Source organism: Salvelinus sp. IW2-2015, linkage group LG11 (assembly GCF_002910315.2).
Source record: "Salvelinus sp. IW2-2015 linkage group LG11, ASM291031v2, whole genome shotgun sequence".
Taxonomy (NCBI): domain Eukaryota; kingdom Metazoa; phylum Chordata; class Actinopteri; order Salmoniformes; family Salmonidae; genus Salvelinus; species Salvelinus sp. IW2-2015.
In genome coordinates, this window is record NC_036851.1 from 24,095,830 (window position 1) to 24,117,427 (window position 21,598).

Consider the following 21,598-nt stretch of genomic DNA (forward strand, 5'->3'; position numbering starts at 1 on the left):
ATAAAACAAGGGCTATTCACATTCAGGTCAACATAAATCATGGTTTTCATCCTTCCCCTCTAATCAGGGACTAATTCAAACCTGTCACAGTAGCAGATGAGTAGACTCTCTGGCCTCAAGGTTCCACATCTGAATTATCTTTACTAAGCCTGTAGGCAAGGCCTTTACCATACAAATTAACCACCGTGCTATTTCACTCGGAAATACAACAGCCAGCAAGACCTTGAGGACCAGTGGACCCACATTTCCATATAAATTACAGAAAAACTCCACTAGGCATTAGAAGATCATTTTGCCATTGGTAGAAGTAACAGTAATGGTTTGGATGCGCATAACTGAGTTCTTTAATAATAAACATGATTCTTCCATTTTGCATGGCAAGCTGCCCATTATACAATGAAGCCAGTCTACTCAACAAGCTACCACACAAAGCATGTATTCAAACAACCTTCTAGTGCCCAGTGACAAATTATAGCCCATTCCTTGCTCACGACCCAAAGCACCATGAGGAAATTCCAGAGTCCAGTCGTATCCACACAGAGACAATCCCACAGCGAGATGGAAACAGAGACAGATGGGGGGAAAGATAACACAGGTAATCCCACATCCTTACCAGGGAGAAGGACAATCCTCAGAGCAACATATTGTCTGTTACTGTATCCCAGACACCTCTACTACACACAAGCGAGAGAGAGAGAGAGACAAGCTCTGCTAGGCTGGTTGAGCTCTTAGACGCTCTCTCTCTCTGGTCTCTGCTCGTGACGCTGTGCCTCTCCACTCAAAAATAGTCACAGGGACATGGTTAGTCCCTGTCCCTTCCTCCTCAAGCCAACTATGTTTCCTCTCCTATTCCTCCACTTCCCCTAAATTAACCAGAACGCTGTCCATGGGAGAAACATGGGGGACTCAGTGTCCGGATCCCCGCGGCAGACGTCGCCTGTCAAACACACAGAATTCCCACGGAACTCCGCTCCCATGCTCGGGAAATCCATTCCTCTTCACACACACACGAGAAAGAGGGGGCAGCTCCATCTCTGACAGAGCAAGTCAGGGCCTGACACCCTCGACTCAGACTCCTGTCCAGTGACACACACACTTCCACAACGATAAGAATCTCTGATAACACATGGGCAAGCTCCTGAAGACAAGCAGGTATTACATGTTTATTGCGCTTGGTATCTCCAGTTGGTTATCAGTAGAAGGTAGCAGGCCATTATGTTGTCTGTTACAGGACAGAGTGCTGTTCAAACATGTAGTCTGAAGACTGGAAATAAATGAGGGCATTTTTCATCAGATAACAGCCTAAGGAATGACATTGCAGAGACCTAAAGGCATTGCAGAGAATTAAAGGAGGGGTTGATATAGCTGGAATGATAGCAAAAGACACATTCCACCTGTACACAGGTAGGAGTTTCTCCCCAATCTGTTCAGAAAAGTTTAGCCCCATCTGCTGGCGCCACTCTGCACTCTAGGTATAACTTGACATCAGATCTAGGATCAGATTACCCTACTCCCAATACTAACTCATTAGGGTGGTGGATTAAAAAGGTAGACACAGTATGATGACGCAACTCAAAGCAAATACATGGGTCAACTTCCGCAACACCTTGTTGCAGGAGGCTAAACTTCTCTGTATTGTTGCCATAGCTACTACGTTGTATCGGCGTGAAAGGCACACGTGCACATACTCTGTGTGAGAACAAAGTCTTGCATTGCACTCATCTCAATATCTGCAGTGCTGTACGTTGCAATGTCATCTCACTGAGTCTACCTTTAACATCTTACCCTGTATCAGTAGTTACAGGTGCACTATTTTCCACCAATAGTTCACCTAATTTCAGTTTGTGACACAAAACAAACTCTAAACCGCAGTGAAATAAATACATTTTCCATAACCCCACCAAAAACATATTTCAGCTGTTTGAAGTTGGTGTGCAAAACCAAAAGTCAGACACAAAATCAAAAAACTTAAGCATGGGACACATAGAAATAGAGCACATAGAACAGATATACCGCTCCTTAGGCTTGCTTTCAATGAGAAAGAAATATGAGTTATAGATCTGTCAATGTGAATTTGGTCAGGTCGCCCAAAAAGTTACATATTGCAGCTTTAAGGGCAGCTTCGATCTACCTCCCATTCTTATTCTGCCCCTTTAAGAGATCATATCCTGTTCCCTGAATCAAATCAAATTTTATTTGTCACATACACATGGTTAGCAGATGTTAATGCGAGTGTAGCGAAATGCTTGTGCTTCTAGTTCCGACAATGCAGTAATAACCAACGAGTAATCTAATCTAACAATTTCACAACTACTACCTTATACACACACACACACGTGTAAAGGGATAAAGAATATGTACATAAAGATATATGAATGAGTGATGGTACAGAACGGCATAGGCAAGATGCAGTAGATGGTATCGAGTACAGTATATACATATGAGATGAGTAATGTAGGGTATGTACACATAAAAGTGCATAGTTTAAAGTGGCTAGTGATACATGTATTACATAAAGATGGCAAGATGCAGTAGATGATAATATAATGTATATACTGTACTCTAAGTGGCATTGTTTAAAGTGGCTAGTGATATATTTTTTATCAATTTCCATTATTAAAGTGAGCTGGAGTTGAGTCAGTATGTTGGCAGCAGCCACTGGATGTTAGTGATGGCTGTTTAACAGTCTGATGGCCTTGAGATTAAAAAACAGCTTCTGTCTCTCGGTCCCTGATTTGATGCACCTGTACTGACCTCGCCTTCTGGATGATAGCGGGGTGAACAGGCAGTGGCTCGAGTGGTTGTTGTCCTTGATGATCTTTATGGCCTTCCTGTGACATCGGATGGTGTAGGTGTCCTGTAGGGCAGGTAGTTTGCCCCCAGTGATGCGTTGTGCAGACCTCACTACCCTCTGGAGAGCCTTACGGTTGTGGGCGGAGCAGTTGCCGTACCAGGCGGTGATACAGCCCGACAGGATGCTCTCGATGTGCATCTGTAGAAGTTTGTGAGTGCTTTTGGTGACAAGCCGAATTTCTTCAGCCTCCTGAGGTTGAAGAGGCGCTGCGCTCCTTCTTCACAACGCTGTCTGTGTGGGTGGACCAATTCAGTTTGTCCGTGATGTGTACCCGAGGAACTTAAAACTTACTACCCTCTCCACTACTGTTCCGTCGATGTGGATAGGGGTGCTCCCTCTGCTGTTCCTGAAGTCCACAATCATCTCCTTTGTTGACGTTGAGTGTGAGGTTATTTTCCTATCACCACACTCCGAGGGCCCTCACCTCCTCCCTGTAGGCCGTCTCGTCGTTGTTGGTAATCAAGCCTACCACTGTAGTGTCGTCCGCAAACTTGATGATTGAGTTGGAGGCGTGCATGGCCACGCAGTCATGGGTGAACAGGGTACAGGAGAGGCTCAGAACGCACCCTTGTGGGTGTTGAGGATCAGCGGGTGGAGATGTTACCTACCCTCACCACCTGGGGGCAGCCCGTCAGGAAGTCCAGTACCCAGTGCACAGGGCGAGGTCGAGACCCAGGGTCTCGAGCTTGATGACAAGTTGAGGGTACTATGTTGATGAGCTAAACGACTACCGACTACCGACTATCGATGAACATTCTCACATAGGTATTCCTCTTGCCAGATGGTTAGGGCAGTGTGCAGTGTGGTTGCAATTGCGTCGTCTGTGGACCTATTGGGGCGGTAAGCAAATTGGAGTGGTCTAGAGGGTCAGGTAGGGTGGAGGTGATATGGTCCTTGACTAGTCTCTCAAAGCACTTCATGATGACAGAAGTGAGTGCTACGGGGCGGTAGTCGTTTAGCTCAGTTACCTTAGCTTTCTTGGGAACAGGAACAATGGTTGCCCTCTTGAAGCATGTGGGAACAGCAGACTGGGATAAGGATTGATTGAATATGTCCGTAAACACACTGGGCCTGCAGCCTTGCGAGGGTTAATACATTTAAATGTTTTACTCACGTCGGATGCAGGTTTTGGTAGCGGGCCGTGTCAGTGGCACTGTATTGTCCTCAAAGCGAGCAAAGAAGTTATTTAGTCTGTCTGGGAGCAAGACATCCTGGTCCGCAACGGGGCTGGTTTTCTTTTTGTAATCCGTGATTGACTGTAGACCCTGCCACATACCTCTTGCGTCTGAGCCGTTGAATTGCAACTCTACTTTGTCTCTATACTGACGCTTAGCTTGTTTGAATCAGGTCTGGGACAGATGGGTGACAGTGTCTCGACAGCCTAACCCCAGAGAAGGAATTCACTCCCCAGTCGCACCTCTCCACTATGATAGCCCAAGTGGGGTGAAGCTCTGGCACAAAATGGCCACCGTGGAACACCCAGGTCTGATAGGATGTGCCCCTGGAGGTCTCTTCTTCCAAACCCTCTGATTAGATCTCTGTACCAACCTCTGATAGAGGCCCTGACAGGTTCATCCTACAGAGGAGAAAAGCCATTTCCTCATGTAGTAGTAGAAAGTGTGAGGTTCTCTTTACCAGAAACCAGGTTTGAAAACAACTGACTCACTAACACACACCAACCCTTTGACTGGGTCACATGGCTCATGTTAACAAACATCACAGGTCATGTGATCACTCAAAAGGATGACCAGACAAAACAAATCAAGACAACAAAACCCCCCAAAAAACTCAGTGTTAGTGTATGGAAGACAGTGGGCTTGTTTGACATTGCAGCCGGCATCGCAGGTGACTCACAACAGACTGATCTACAATTCACTTGGCATTATAAAGAACTCTTAAATTATGATTTGTAGATCAATCATTCAGTCCCAATTTGCCCACAATGCATCAAAGATTTGATGATCTAGAACAGCGCCAGCTAACTCCTCAGATTATGGCTGTTACTACTGATAACCAAGGTAATACCACGTATTGATAATCACAGTGAGAGGAGGTTAAATTGTAAAGTTGCTTATTGGTAGAAGGGAAGAATTTCCTGAACATCCTGTGGTCATTCTTATCTCCCCTAGCCTGATAAGATACTTTTGTTAATGCATTCAGCATTCACTAAATATATATCCAAATAGAATCTTTGTGGTTTGGCTAAAACATTGTTGTTGTATGCATGTCCTGGATATGTGGACTGACACCGGAACAGCATGCTGAACATAGGTTCATTCTAGAGAGGTCATGACCTTTTCAGTACAACACACCTTAATTAAGGAAACTCAAAATTAAACAAGGTGTACAATTCTGCAAATTCTCTGGGCTGTTACTGGTCAATATTTCCCTGCTTAGAGTATTATCAAGTTATGTCTTCTAGTTATACAATAAATGTTTATCCTAATGCTTATTGGTTGGAATTGTGATGATCAAACTATCTTACTCCACAGTGTGGTTCTGGGGACCATTGTGGACAGTGTTGTTTTTGTGTTGAGCATATTGATTGTTTGGTCAGTGTGTTTTAGATTGTGGTCTTTCACCAATCAAATCAGGATCTTCCCTAGGGTGACACAGCCACATCACTCTGTAGAGCAGGCATGGGCAACGTAAGGCACGTGTGCCAAGGCTGGCACGCCAAGCAATTAGATAAAATAAGTGAAATTGGCTACTAAATGACTACTGCTTTGAATTTCACACTATTTGTTAAAATATTCCTTAGGCCTATAGTATGTGTGAAGATAATGCATCTTGGGTATTATTAAAAATACTGAGTCAAGAAGGGGAGTGTGGCTAAAATGCACAAGGCAAGTCTCTCTCCAGAATGCGCTCTCTCACGCCAATTCGAGCACATTCATTGTTTCATAACTTAATTGTGTGAATGGTTTGCCCTTTGATTGTTAGCGTCTATAAATTCCCCACGACATATATGCACCGGATTACGTATAGAAGTAAGCCTAGGCTATCTGGCCAACGCACAAATGTATAAAATGTGCCCATTTTGAGATGTCTGATAGTATTTCTGATCGTCTCAACTCACCACCACTAATGAGCAGTGGAGCTTCTCACAGTAATTTTCTCACCTCAAACAGCAAGTAAACAAAGCCTGTTTTTATTGTACAGTCGTGACCAAAAGTTGAGAATGACAAATGTTAATTTCCACAAAGTCTGCTGCCTCAGTGTCTTTAGATATTTTTGTCAGATGTTACTATGGAATACTAAAGTATAATTACAAGCATTCATAAGTGTCAAAGGCTTTTATTGACAATTACATGAAGTTGATGCAAAGAGTCAATATTTGCAGTGTTGACCCTTCTTTTTCAAGACCTCTGCAATCCGCCCTGGCATGCTGTCAATTAACTTCTGGGCCACATCCTGACTGATGGCAGCCCATTCTTGCATAATCAATGCTTGGAGTTTGTGGGTTTTTGTTTGTCCACCCGCCTCTTGAGGATTGACCAATTTCTCAATGGGATTAAGGTCTGGGGAGTTTCCTTGCCATGGACCCAAAATATCGATGTTTTATTCCCGGAGCCACTTAGTTATCACTTTTGCCTTATGGTAAGGTGCTCCATGGTGCTGGAAAAGGCATTGTTCGTCACCAAACTGTTCCTGGATGGTTGGGAGAAGTTGCTCTCGAAGGAAGTGTTGGTACCATTCTTTATTCATGGCTGTGTTCTTAGGCAAAATTGTGAGTAAGCCCACTCCCTTGACTGAGAAGCAAACCCATACATGAATGGTCTCAGGATGCTTTACTGTTGGCATGACACAGGACTGATGGTAGCGCTCAGCTTGTCTTCTCCGGACAAGCTTTTTTCTGGAGGACCCAAACAATCGGAAAGGGGATTCATTAGAGAAAATGACTTTACCCCAGTCCTCAGCAGTCCAATCCCTGTACCTTTTGCAGAATATCAGTCTGTCCCTGATGTTTTTCCTGGAGAGAAGTGGCTTCTTTGCTGCCCTTCTTGACACCAGGCCATTCTCCAAAAGTCTTTGCCTCACTGTGCGTGCAGATGCACTCACACCTGCCTGCTGCCATTCCTGAGCAAGCTCTGTACTGGTGGTGCCCCGATTCCGCAGCTGGATCAACTTTAGGAGACGGTCCTGGCGCTTGCTGGACTTTCTTGGGCGCCCTGAAGCCTTCATAACAATTGAACCGCTCTCCTTGAAGTTCTTGATGATCTGATAAATGGTTGATTTAGGTGCAATGTTACTGGCAGCAATATCCTTGCCTGTGAAGCCCTTTTTGTGCAAAGCAATGATGATGGCACGTGTTTCCTTGCAGGTAACTATGGTTGACAGAGGAAGAACAATGATTCCAAGCACCACCCTCCTTTTGAAGCTTCCAGTCTGTTATTCAAACTCAATCAGCATGACAGAGTGATCTCCAGCCTTGTCCTCATCAACACTCACACCTGTGTTAACGAGAGAATCACTGACATGATGTCAGCTGGTCCTTTTTTGGCAGGGCTGAAATGCTGTGGAAATGTTTTTGGGGGATTCAGTTCATTTGCATGGCAAAGAGGGACTTTGCAATTAATTGCAATTCATCTTATCACTCTTAATAACATTCTGGAGTATATGCAAATTGCCATCATACAAACTGAGGCAGCAGACTTTGTGAAAATTAATATTTGTGTCATTCTCAAAACTTTTGGCCACGACTGTACATCCATTGAGAATGACAATTGTTTGTCAATCAATATATGACAAATCATTCCAGCTCTCTCCCTTATGATAACCACCGAGCCTTGGCATGAAAGGGAAAAATGTCATGCTCTCTAATGTCTGATACAGTGGAAACGTAATATAATTCCTGATTACTTCTCCCTATCGCATATACAGCTGTGTCTGTCCAGAGCTCACTGGCACGGGAAACTCCGAGCCCAGAATAGTTCCTACAATTTTGCTAGCAAGAGCTTTGGGCCGGACCCAGTTGATACAATGTTTCAAGTTTGTTATAGACAGCTGGAGTAGAGAGATGAATGCAACTGAAAGAACATGAACAAATAGCCATGCATAGCCTATATGATTCGTAAGATATTTATTTTGATCAGGATATTTTCTAACTGCACTGTTTTTATTTGTTGGCTTCATGTAGGCTCTTTTTACCTAGTTGGTAATATAAAAGTTACTTGCATTGGTACAGTGCATTCGGAAAGTATTCAGAACCCTTGACTTTTTCCACATTTTCTTACGTTACAGCTTTTTCTAAAATTGATTCAATAGTTTTCTCCCCCCGTCAATCTACACACAATACCCCATAATGACAAAGCAAAAACCTTTTCCCCGGTCTGAGGTCCTGAGTGCTCTGGAGCAGGTTCTCGTCAAGGACCTCTGTACTTTGTTCCGTTCATCTTTCCCTCGATCCTGACTAGTCTCCCAGTTCCGGACACTGAAAAACATCCCCACAGCATGATTCTGCTATCACCTTGCTTCACCGTAGGGATAGTGCCAGGTTTCCTCCAGACATGACTTGGCACTCAGGCCAAAGAGTTTAATCTTAGTTTCGTCAGACTAGAGAATCATGTTTTTCATGGTCTGTGTCGTTTACGTGCCTTTTGGCACATAACACTGTCAGAGTGACCATTGGGTTCTTTGTCATCTCCCTGACCAAGGCCCTCTCTCTCTCTCTATTGTTCAGTTTGGCTGGGGGGCCAGCTCTAGGATGAGTCTTGGTGGTTACAAACTTCTTCCATTTAAGAATGATGGAGGCCACTGTGTTCTTGTGGACCTTCAATGCTGCAGAAATGTTTTGGTACCCTTCCCTGGATCTGTGCCTATACAAACTTCTGTCTCGGAGCTCTAGGGACAATTCTTTCGACATCATGGCTTGGTTTTCGCTCTGACATGCACCGTCAACTGTGGGACCTTATATAGTCAGGTGTGCCTTTCCAAATCATGACTAATCAATTGAATTTAACACAGGTGGAGTCCAATCAAATTGTAGAAACATCAAGGATGAGCAATGAAAACAGGATGCACCTGAGCTCAATGTCAAGTCTCATAGCAAAGGGTCTGAATACTTATGTAAATGTGATATTTCTGTTTTTTTGTAATACATTTGCAACAATGTCTAAAAACCTGTTTTCGCTTCGTCATTATGATGAGGGGAAAAATATTGATGAGGGGAAAAATACATATTTAAGCAATTTTAGAATAAGGCTGTAACGTGACAAAATGTGGGAAAGGAGTCTGAATACTTTCAGAATGCACTGTATTAGGCTAATCTCTAGGTTCTTTAGCTGCCAATGGCTCACAGTAGATTTGTATCATTTTAATTTAGATTGTATCTAAATCATTGTCATGTGATTAAAGACGCTATTATCATTTAAAAAAAATAACTGTTTCACGAAATGTGCGCATAAAAATCATAACTGGCACGAAGATCGGTAGAAATGCTAAGATAAATTGTAAATTGGCACTCCACATGAAAAAGGTTGCAGACCCCTGCTGTAGGGTGAGAGAGACGAGAAATTCAGCAAGCTGATTTTGTTTGGCTTTTGTTAGAGAGAAGCTTGTTGTGTTTCAAAAAGGGCCAGCTGTGTTTCTCTTCTCTCACCTCTCTGCTCTTTCCATTCCAACCCACTGGACATATTCAGACACATCAACATCAGGGGTGTGAGGAGACACAGAACATGACTGAGGCATGGGTCTCACATTCATCTGTGCTAACAAGGCCTTGTTTGCAAACACACTGTGGCATCTTTAATAGCCTGATAAAGACTTCAGTGTATTGAGTGTTATTTTGGGTCAGGGCAGGCTCGCCTGCTGATTGGCTAGAGGAGCAGCTGCCTGCTGGTTGCTGTTGACCAATCGCTGAGCTCATGTGTGGGAGGGAAGTCTGGCCAACAAAGCCTTGCACTCCTGACAATGGCCCATGGAGAGGAGGCCGGGCCCATAAAAAAAAAACACGCGCAGGAACCTGACATTCAGCCCTCACCAGATCCTGTTAGAGAAAGAGGGAAGTGCAGATGACTTGTGCATGTTGAGAGATGTTAATCAGTGTGGGGTTGTGTAGGGTGGAGGGCCTTTCTTAACAACAGCCGTGTGTATCTGTGTTTCCTCTCTCCACTGGGCTGATGGGAGAAGCACTGCTGTCAATAAGAGAGACTCGTGAGAGGGCCATAGAGGGAACAGAATGAATGGTCACAACGGACACTCTTCTAAATTCTACAGGATTCTTTACAGACCAATAAATAGAGCGCTCATTTCACACTGTTGCAGGTGTGCCAGAACAGAGAGGCAGAGGCCTCGGAGGGATGGTTGGATAAGGAAAGCAATCTTTAAAAGATCATTCCAATATGGCCACTGTGCATGTGTGCCCGTTTGTGTAGACACTCATACGCAGTGGTGTAAAATACTTAAGTAGTTTTTGTGGTATCTGTACTTAATTTTAATGTTAATATTTTTGACTACTTTTACTTCACTACATTCCCAAAGAAAAGTATGTACTTTTTACTCCATACATTTTCTCTGACACCCAAAAGTACACGTTACATTTTCAATACTTAGCAGGACAGGAAAATGGTCCAATTCACACACTTAAAGAGAACATATCTGGTCATCCCTACTCCCTATGTTCTGGCGGATTCATTAAAACACACATGCTTCATTTTCTAATTATGTCTGAGTGTTGGAATGTGCCCCTGGCTACCTGTAAATAAAACATTTAAATAAAATTGTGCCATCTGGTTTGCTTAATATAAGCCATTTTAAATTATTTATACTTAAGTATATATTTAAAAACAAATACTTTTAGACTTTTATCAAGTAGTATTTTACTGGGTGACTTTCACTTGAGTCATTTTCTATTAAGGCATCTTTACTTTTACTCAAGTATGACGATTGGATACTTTTTCCACCACTGCTCATACGTGAGTATAAGCGTGAGTAAGAGAGAAAGCGAGTCAGGGTGGGAACTGGGGAGATAGTTACCAGCAACACAGCATTTTTTGGGCATGGATAAAAAAGTTGGAATGCTGGCAGAGTTGGAATGAAAGGCGTTTGGGAGATGAGTTGGGAGATTAGGAAATGTCGGCGAGGTCTGGGCGCTCACACACTCTTACTGACGTCACCAAAAGAATACCCACCATTCCACCACCCTCTCACACCTTTTCTCTCTCCCCCTCACCACGGGGACCAGCAGGGAGCTGCTCAAGTATGGCAACTATGCCTGCCAGATAGAGAGAGGAGGAGAGAGAGCGAGAGAGAGGTGAGATGTTTTGGGAGCTAAATCAGTTGCCGCTGCTGATGGTGGCCATGTTTCATTATGGTAAATACTGAGAGAATAATAAACAGTGTGCGTGCATCATTTCTTAAACTGCTAATACTGGTGGCACCATCATGGAAGTCATTATAACAGTAACGCCAACTTAGGATCTGCTCAACACATCAAATCTTTATCAATAAACATGGAGGGGGGTTCTGGTGGATTTAAAACGCACACACACAATTAGGCCTAGATAAAACACTGACAGAAAACATGTCAAAAAGACATATCATTTCAGAAATATCAATAAAGCGTATCCATGTTATTTGAGGCAGTATTAAAATAGGTATGGTTTCCAGCGTTACTAATGCTGCTAGATAAGTGTTCTGCTGAGACTGAGCTAAGAGATGAGGGAGGAGAGGGAGCTGAGGTACTGTTATCAACATTAAGGGAAGGAATTATTTCAACACTGAAGCAAGAAGTGCTGATATCAGATGGCTTTAAGCACCTTAGAAACAACTTCCTGAGCAGGAACATTGATGGGACAGACAGTCTTTACAGCGCGTCTTCACCCGCACTTAATGGCCTGGGAGAAATGTGTGTGTGTGAATACTATGTATGGGTGTGTTTTTGAAGGATATAGTAGTTTGTCTTTATGTCTATCCAGTTCAGGCAGAGAGCTTATATAAATCAAACCTTATACAGTAGGCCACCTTCATTTCCCCATCGACTATTCTTACCGTTCTGTTTTGATAATGTTGTGCATGTTTTTCCTGCCAATAAAGTAGCGTTGGATTGGACAGTGTGTGTGTCCATTCATTTGAGATTGGGGCCTGCAGAGTTCCCCTAATGCATTTAGCAGAAGCTAAGCAACAGATGAGGAAATATAAACTCAGCTCCACGTTAGACTATTTTTGAGTGGAAAAATCATCTGACAGATTGATTTTGGGGAGAATGAGATGACAAAGTCTCTCCTAGAAAAAAAAGTTTCATGAAGAAACGTTTGGTAGCACTATAGCAATGAAAAGACTATAGGGTCCGGAGTTAACTGATGAAATGAGCTGGCCAGGATGAACCATTGGCTCTCATTGTAGCCTATAATGAGGACCCAAAATGTTTCATGGTCATGTGCTCAGGAAAAACTCCAGGTTCCAGAAATGACTACTACCAAGCGAAGAGGTGATAGGTTGTGGTCTATCAGACTCAGAAAGAGGAAGTGGGACCCTGAGGGTGGGGCTAAGAGGAAGCAGTGTCACACATACCTAAAAAAAAAAAGAATATTAAACACCCACCCAATCTCATTTCATCACCCTGGTCGATCAGTCTGTCAGTTTAACCTTGGTGTTTTTGTTTTTCAAAGCATAGATGAGGAGAACATGGCAGTTATTGGCAGAATGTGTTATGGCACAAGAGGAAATCTATTTTTTTTCTACTTTTATATTTATTTTTTTACCCCTTTTTCCTCCCTAACTTTGTGGTATCCAATTGGTAGTTACAGTCTTGTCTCATCGCTGCAACTCCCGTACGGACTCTGGAGAGGCGAAGGTCGAGAGCCGTGCATTCTCCGAACCGCACTGCTACTTGACACAATGCCCACTTGACCCGGAAGCCAGCCGCACAAATGTGTCTTCGGAAGCAAATCATTGAAGGTCAACATCATTTCCCATATCGTGACTCCATATCACAGAGCTCACATGTGCTACTGAAGAGTCAGCCAAGTATGCATTCTAGTAAAAACACCTATCAGGCAGCACAGAGCACCCACTGAAGCGTTCAAATAAGGGCATTTCCATCTAAAAGGACCCATGAGCACCAACATGTGAAGTTTATAGGAGCATGTCAAATGAAAGCTAAGAGTCTTTTTTTATTTTTTTAAAGCATTTATATGTAACAAGTGCTGAATTTGATGTTGTATAATTACACTAAATCTGCATTGTTCCCATGCCAGATATTAGTGTACATTCCTTATGTTGTTGTAAGTGCCCCTTTAATGACGCACACGTCCTTCTGCATTCCCCCTCAAACACCCCCTACCCCCCTAACTCTTCCCTTTCTAATGTGTCTATGTGGAAGAGGGAGGTTACTGAAAAATTGTCCCATGAAAATCATAATCAATTCTATGGTTAAACACAGATATTGAGTGTATATTGTCACTGACATTGTGATATTATATTCCTCTACCAGTATATTGGTGATATTATATTCCTCTACCAGTATATTGGTGATATTATATTCCTCTACCAGTATATTGGTGATATTATATTCCTCTACCAGTATATTGGTGATATTATAGTCCTCTACCAGTATATTGGTGATATTTATGCATTTATTAACTTTTTATCTGTTGATTTGTGAATGCTGTACATGCTAGCTCATTACTGTACTTTTCTCTGTACGTGGCATCAGTTGGCTAGCATAGCTATTCATGTCCGCTGTTCATTTGTACTTTACAGAGGAGTTGGTGCATAAGGGCAGCATAACATTCCATTTATGAATGTTGTTGTTTTCTTTAACAGAGAACACCAACCCTGATCCTTTGGTCATATGTAAGCCGATCAAAACACAAGAGGCAATCTAAACTGGTCATACATACATTTTTCAACCATTTCCATCCTAAAAATTAGGAATAAACAAAGGCTTTGACTTCTGGTCAGATGGAAAACAGATCTTCGAGAACATCTACCAAAAAAAGGTCTTAAGGTAATAGAAATACATCACAGCATAATAATGTTGAAGTAAAGACCCCTGACAACTAATAAACACTTACAGAAGGTAAACAATTTCTCAAACTAAGTTTAAGAAATATTGCCTTGCGCTTTGTAATTCCTTTACGAAAAACCCACATACTGTATCATCTTTAAGATACTTTCTACATTTCTCTCCCTCATGCTGAAGGATTAATGAAAGTTTACACAAGTAACAAGTAGTGGTAGACTGACCAATTAGTGTTTTTACTGATAATTATTCATAAACAAACTTGAAGTGATTAAAACTCAAATCTGTTACAAAAATCTGTAATAGAATTACTGCAATTACTGGAAATTATAGTAGTCAAACCGCAGTTGGGTCACCTGCTACTGTCCTCCTTTCCACTGGCATACTGTTATGTTCAGCTTATAACTGTTTTCTTTCTCTTTCTGTGGTCAAAGCAAGACTGAAAACAGTCTGGACGACCCCGCTCTCTAATAAATCAAAACAAAGTTTATTTGTCACGTGCGCCGAATCCAACAGGTGTAGACCTTACAATGAAATGCTTACTTACAGGCTCTAACCAATGGTGCGGGAAAAAAAGGTATGTGTGTGTGTGTAGGTAAGTAAAGAAATAAAACATTAAAAAGACATTTGAAAAAAAAGAGTAGCAAGGTTATAGACAGACACCTGTTAGTCAGGCTTATTGAGGTAGTATGTACATGTAGGCATCGTTAAAGTGACTATGCATATATGATGGTGGTGGGATGGTGGTGATGGTGGTGGGACACAATGCAGATAGCCCGGTTAGCCAATGTGCGGGAGCACTGGTTGGTTGGGCCAATTTAGGTAGTATGTACATGAATGTATAGTTAAAGTGACTATGCATATAAGATAAACAGAGAGTAGCAGCGTAAAAGAGGGGTTGGGGGGGGGGGCACACAATGCAAATAGCACGGGTAACCATTTGGTTACCTGTTCAGGAGTCTTATGGCTTGGGGGTAAAAACTGTTGAGAAGCCTTTTTGTCCTAGACTTGGCACTCCGGTACCGCTTGCCATGCGGTAGTAGAGAGAACAGTCTATGACTGGGGTTGCTGGGGTCTTTGACAATTTTTAGGGCCTTCCTCTGACACCGCCTGGTGTAGAGGTCCTGGATGGCAGGCAGCTTTGCCCCAGTGATGTACTGGGCCGTATGCACTACCCTCTGTAGTGCCTTGCGGTCGGAGGCCGAGCAGTTGCCGTACCAGGCAGTGATGCAACCGGTCAGGATGCTCTCGATGTTGCAGCTGTAGAACCTTTTGAGGATCTCAGGACCCATGTCAAATCTTTTTAGTTTCCTGAGGGGGAATAGGCTTTGTCGTGCCCTCTTCACGACTGTCTTGGTGTTTGGATCAATCTAGTTTGTTGTTGATGTGGACACCAAGGAATTTGAAGCTCTCAACCTGCTCCACTACAGCCCCGTCGATGAGAATGTCACCTCTCCAGTATCTTACTGACACCTACCCACTTTCCATTTACTGTAACCAGCATCCTCACCCACTGAGCACCGACCAGCACCAGAAAACCATGGAGGTTGAAAAGTAGTTGACATTTTTGTCAGTCCATCCTGGCCGGACCAAATCTGAACCAAATAGACATCTATGTCAAATCAAATGTTATTGGTCACATAAACATGGTTAGCAGATAACGCGAGTGTAGAGAAATGCTTATGCATTATGTTTCACAAGTTTGGACAGTACAGAACAGTAATGAAAAGTACAGAACAGTAATGAAAAGTAGAGTCTATTCTGAACATATCTACTGTACTGAACCATACTGTGCTGTATAGTGACATCCAAACTTGTGAAACAGACTTTTACGATCGGTTCAGAGTTGCTCTGTTCCAGAACAACCAAAGTGGTAATAGCCAGTGAGTAGAATAATACCCAAATATGCAAAAGAAGGATATTGCATATTTCTACCTTTGTGTACCTAGTCAGGATACATCACCAAGAAGAAAATATTCAAATCCATAATTGTGCATTTCTGTATAGTACAGATCAGGGACCCATGATGTAATACCATTAGCGTAATTACGTTACTGGATGTAAATCCACTTCACCTACTATAGTTTAATAACCAAAATATAATCATTTAAAACTCAGTGTGTAATGTCATAGCTGATACCCCATTCTTTCTGCAGACGTCTTTTGAATCTTAAAAATCGGAGCAGATACTGTATTTAACAGCTTTTTGGAAACCGTGGTCACATAAAAAAATAAAAAGATTTTACCTTAACCAAATTTGCATCAGCACAATTCTTCCAGTAAATGTGTTTTTGTGCCATTTTCTGTGTAAATTGTTCAAGTAGTCCTTGTTTAGAGTTGCAATGTTTGTTAAACTTTGAAATAAAATGAAAATTGTTTGGTATCCACTTTAAAGTGAAGCTGAGTCAAAGCGTAAGTCCATTACTGTGGAATTGCCCATACCAGAATTCTAGGAACCAGGGCAGGGCGTGTACACACACACAACCTGCTGCTTTCTCATCTGATTACAGGCACCACTGACCCCATCTCTAGATGCCTGTGTTTACCTGTAGTAAATTAACCCTGTCACCACCACTTCCATGTAGACACTTATCCAAGTAGCCTGAAAATACAGAAAAACACACACAGGATACAGCCATAACATGAGCACTGGAACAAGCCCATCTGGTTGTCTTACAGCTGTTAACACACACACACACACACCCCTTTCTAAGGAAATGGAAGCTGTTAACAGTAAACATGCACAACTGATACTTCTAGTGATAGGCTATGTTGAATTGCTGAGAAATCTAACCGTGCATCAGTTAACGTTGTCTATTCTAGTTTATCAAACAATGTCCCCAATAGCCTATAACCTACCGTGAACTTAATCTTCCAAGGGTAGTTGGTGTACTGCAGCTGCATTTTGTTTTGAGAGAGACAGGGCACGAGAGAGAGAGAGAGGGAGAGAGAGAAAAGAAGAGGGGGAAACCAGATCAGGTTGGACATTAACAGAAAAAGGCCCAAACTAGAGAACCTGACTTAGTAGAGCACTGGCACCAACTACACAAACTGACTGTAGGGACAGGCACACAAACAACTGCCTGGTCCCTATGTAAGCAGGTCATTGGCTGCAGCTGCATTTTGGTAGCCTCCCCCAGCCAATGACCTGCTTACATAGGGACCAGGCAGTTGTTTGTGTGCCTGTCCCTACAGTCAGTTTGTGTAGTTGGTGCCAGTGCTCTACTAAGTCAGGTTCTCTAGTTTGGGCCTTTTTCTGTTAATGTCCAACCTGATCTGGTTTCCCCCTCTTCTTTTCTCTCTCTCTCCCGTGCCCTGTTTCTCTCAAAACAAAATGCAGCTGCAGAACACTGCATTTTGTGGACAGATTTAACTCAATGGTTTTATAACTAAATCATATTAAGGATGTACGATCAGACAGTAATTCAATATCTTAATTCCAATATTACAAAGAAAGGGCTAGCAATAATAATGTCTCCTCTCATATTTGTCATTAGCAATATAGATTTTCCTAATTCATGACCTATGGCACAGACAAAGTCATGCACGCAAGCTAGCTTTGCTTCTCGTCAAGAGAATGGAATTAACCTTGACGTGGTTCAACTCGTAATGGAACGAAACCACTCAGTCTACTGTTGCTAACATTACTTAGCTACCTGCCAACTTCACGGTGTTTACTTTATAATTACCGTTTTTCCACTCTGTCAACTTTTTCACCCCGAACGCTGGACATGGTTCTATAGGACCTCCACCAGCCGAAGCTAAGTAGAAACATTAACATTATGCCTTCTAATTGCAGTCGCTGTACTCGTAATATTTTATTTAACCTTTTTTTAACTAGGCAAGTCTTAAGAACAAATTCTTATTTACAACGACAGCCTAGGAACAGTGTCTTGTTCAGGGGCAGAACAGATTTTTACCTTGTCAGCTCAGGGATTTGATCTAGCAACCTTTCGGTTACTGGCCCAACCCTCTAACTACTAGGCTACCTGTCGCCCCAGGAGAACGATCGCCTTATGGTGAGGATAGCCGTGCTGCAAGCCCAGCGTCAGATGCAAATCATTAGGCAAGGGTCATTTCAGTGTAGGAAAGGATGAAACAGCGTCTGTGCCACCAATAAGTACAGATAGTAGTATAAATCCCCTCGCACAGTCCCTGCAGCCGGACAACTTTCTCATGGCTTCTGGAAGAAAATGCTGTATAAATGCTCAACCGGTGTCGCTCATTCAGCCGACAGAAACTTTAAACCGTTTTTCCCCATTAAGCAACGGGTCGGAGTCAGAGGCCGAGCCTTCTCTGGTCTCTCCTCCACCCGTTACGGGGTCTGAGACACCGAAGCCTCCCACCATTAGCTCTGACAAATTGAATACCCTAGTCATTGGCGACTCCATTACCCGCAGTATTAGACTTAAAAAGAATCATCCAGCTATCATACACCGTTTACCGGCGGCAGGGCTACCGACGTTAAGGCTAATCTGAAGATGGTGCTGGCTAAAGCTAAAACTGGTGAGTGTAGAGAGTATAGGGATACTGTTATCCACGTCGGTACCAACGATGTTAGAATGAAACAGTCAGAGGTCACCAAGCGCAACATACTGTAGCTTCAGCGTGTAAATCAGCTAGAAAGATGTGTCGGCATCAAGTAATTGTCTCTGGCCCCCTCCCAGTTAGGGGGAGTGATGAGCTCTACAGCAGTCTCTCACAACTCAATCGCTCATTGTAAACTGTTTTCTGCCCCTCCCAAAATATATTATTTATAGATAATTGGCCCTCTTTTTGGTACTCACCCACTAACAGGACCAAGCCTGGCCTGCTGGGGAGTGATGGACTCCATCCTAGCTCTCATCTTATCTATGAACATAGACAAGGCTCTAACTCCACAATGAGATAGCCAGCCTGCCAGCTCTGTGGAGTCTGCCACTAGCACAGTCAGTGTAGTCAGCTCAGCTATCCCCATTGAGACCGTGTCTGTGCCTCGATCTAGGTTGAGCAAAACTAAAAACATGGCGATGTTTGCTCTAGCAATCTCACTGGAATAAAGACCTCTTCCATTCCTGTCATTATTGAAAGAGATTGTGATTTCTCAAAATGGGGCTACTTAATGTTAGAACCCTCACTTCAAAAGCAGTTCTAGTCAATGAACTAATCATAATCTTGATGTGACTGGCCTGACTGATTACACTAGGTGACCATATCCCCCGAGCATCCTGCAAAAGCGCTGGTGTTGCTAACATTTACGATAGCAAATTTGAATTTACAAAAAAAATACAAATATGACTGCATTTGTCTCTTGAGCTTCTAGTCATGAAATCTATGCAGCCTACTCAATCACCTTTTATAGCTACTGTTTACAGGCCTCCTGGGCCACATACAGCGTTCCTCACTGAGTTCCCTGAATTCCTGTTGGACCATGTAGTCATAGCAGATAATATTCCAATTTTTGGTGACATGAATATTCACATGGAAAAGTCCACAGACCCACTCCAGAAGGCTTTCGGAGCCATCATCGACTCAGTAGGGTTTTGTCCAACATGTCTCCGGACCTACTCACAGTCATACTCTGGAACTAGTTTTGTCCCGTGGAATAAATATTGTGGATCTAAAATGTTTTTCCTCATAATCCTGGACTATCGGAGCACCATTTTATTACGTTTGTAATCGCAACAAATAATCTGCTCAGACCCAAACCAAGGAGCATCAAAAGCCGTGCTATAAATTCTCAGACAACCCAAAGATTCCTAGATGCCCTTCCAGACTCCCTCCACCTACCCAAGGACATCAGAGTACAAAGGAAGCTAAAACAAAAATCCAGAAAATCACATTGTATGATTTTTAAGTAAATAATTGCATTTTATTGCATGACATAAGTATTGATCACCTACCAACCAGTAAGAATTCCGGCTCTCACAGATCTGTTAGTTTTTTCTTTAAGAAGCCCTCCTGTTCTCCACTCATTACCTGTATAACTGCCACCTGTTGAACTCGTTACCTGTATAAAAAACACCTGTCCACACACTCAATCAAAACAGACCAACCTCTCCACAATGGCCAAGACCAAGAGCTGTATAAGGACATCAGGGATAAAATTGTAGACATGCAACAGGCTGGGATGGGCTACAGGACAATAGGCAAGCAGCTGGTGAGAAGCAACAACTGTGTGGCGCAATTATTAGAAAATGGAAGAAGTTCAAGATGAGGTCAATCACCCTCGGTCTGGGGCTCCATGCAAGATCTCACCTCGTGGGGCATCAATGATCATGAGGAAGGTGAATTATCAGCCCAGAACTACACGGCAGGACCTGGGCAATGACCTGAAGAGCAGCTGGGACCACAGTCTCAAAGAAAACCATTAATAACACACTACACCATCATGGATTAAATCCTGCAGCGCACGCAAGTCCACCTGCTCAAGCCAGCGCATGTCCAGGCCCGTCTGAAGTGTTGCCAATGACCATCTGGGTATCCAGAGGAGGGAATGGGAGCAGGTCATGTGGTCTGATGAGACAAAAATAGAGCTTGTTTGGTCTAAACTCCACTCGCCGTGTTTGGAGGAAGAAGAAGGATGAGACAACCCCAGAAAACCACCATCCAACCGTGAAGCATGGAGTGGAAACATCATTCTTTGGGATGCTTTCTGCAAAGGGTACAGGATGACTGCACCGTATTGAGGGGAGATGGATGGGGCCATGTATCGCGACGATCGACGATCTTGGCCAACAACCTCCTTCCCTCAGTAAGACCATTGAAGATGGGCGTGGCTGGGTCTCCAGCATGACAACGACCCGAAACACACAGCCAGGGCAACTAAGGAGTGGCGCCGTAAAGAAGCATCTCCAAGTCCTGGAGTGCCTAGCCAGTCTCCAGACCTGAAAACCAATAGAAAATCTTTGGAGGGAGCTGAAAGTCCGTATAGCCCCGCGACAGCCCCGAAACCTGAGAATGCTGGAGAAATCTGTATGGAGGAGTGGCCAAAATCCCTGCTGCAGTGTGTGCAAACCTGGTCAAGAACTACAGGAAACGTATGACTCGGTAATTGCAAACCAAGGTTCTGTACCAAATATTAAGATCTGCTTTTCTCATGTATCAAATACTTATGTCATGCAATAAAATGCAAATTAATTACTTAAAAATCATACAATGGATTTTCTGGAGTTTTGTTTTAGATTCCGTCTCTCATAGTTGAAGTGTACCATGATAGAAATTACAGACCTCTACATGCTTTGTAAGTAGGAAAACCTGCAAAATCGGCAGTGTATCAAATACTTGTTCTCCCCACTGTGTATATATATATAATATATATTATATATATATATATATATATATATATATATATTATATATATATATATATATTATATATTATATAATATAAATATATATATATATATATATTATTAAAAACATGTGTCTCCCTGATCATAGGTCCTGGCAGTGTTGTGTAGACTCAAGGACAACTGAGGTTTGGAGAAATACGCAGATTTTAAAGAGGAGTCCGTAATTTCTTTCTAAATGATCATGATCTTTTCGTCAAAAGAAGTTCATTAATTAATCACTGCTTGAAGTGAAAAGCCATCCTCTCCTGGGGAAGCTGCTTTTTAGTTTGCTTTCCGCGACAGTATCCAAAAATACATTTGGATTGTTTTTCTCCTCAATTATGTTGGAAAAATAGGATGATCGTGCAGCAGTGAGGGCTCTTCGATACTGCACGCGTACTGTCTCCAAGCTAAGACTTCCAGTTTAGTGTAGCGCCATTTCCATTCAAGTTTTCTGACAGTTGGC

The 21,598-nt window shown here is 42.7% G+C and overlaps 1 protein-coding gene across 3 annotated transcripts in view; it reads right to left on the reverse strand.

Annotated features, from left to right (window-relative positions):
- tfeb (transcription factor EB) overlaps positions 1-21,598 on the reverse strand; it is a 107,017-nt gene that overhangs the window by 75,122 nt on the left and 10,297 nt on the right. Inside the window, exon 1 of one of the 3 annotated variants that reach the window (XM_023996484.3) lies at positions 614-947. The exons of the other annotated variants lie outside the window; for them this stretch is intronic. The gene's annotated coding sequence lies outside the window, so the exon portion shown is untranslated. Of the gene's footprint in view, positions 1-613; positions 948-21,598 lie in introns of those variants that run through there. 3 annotated transcript variants of the gene reach the window in all.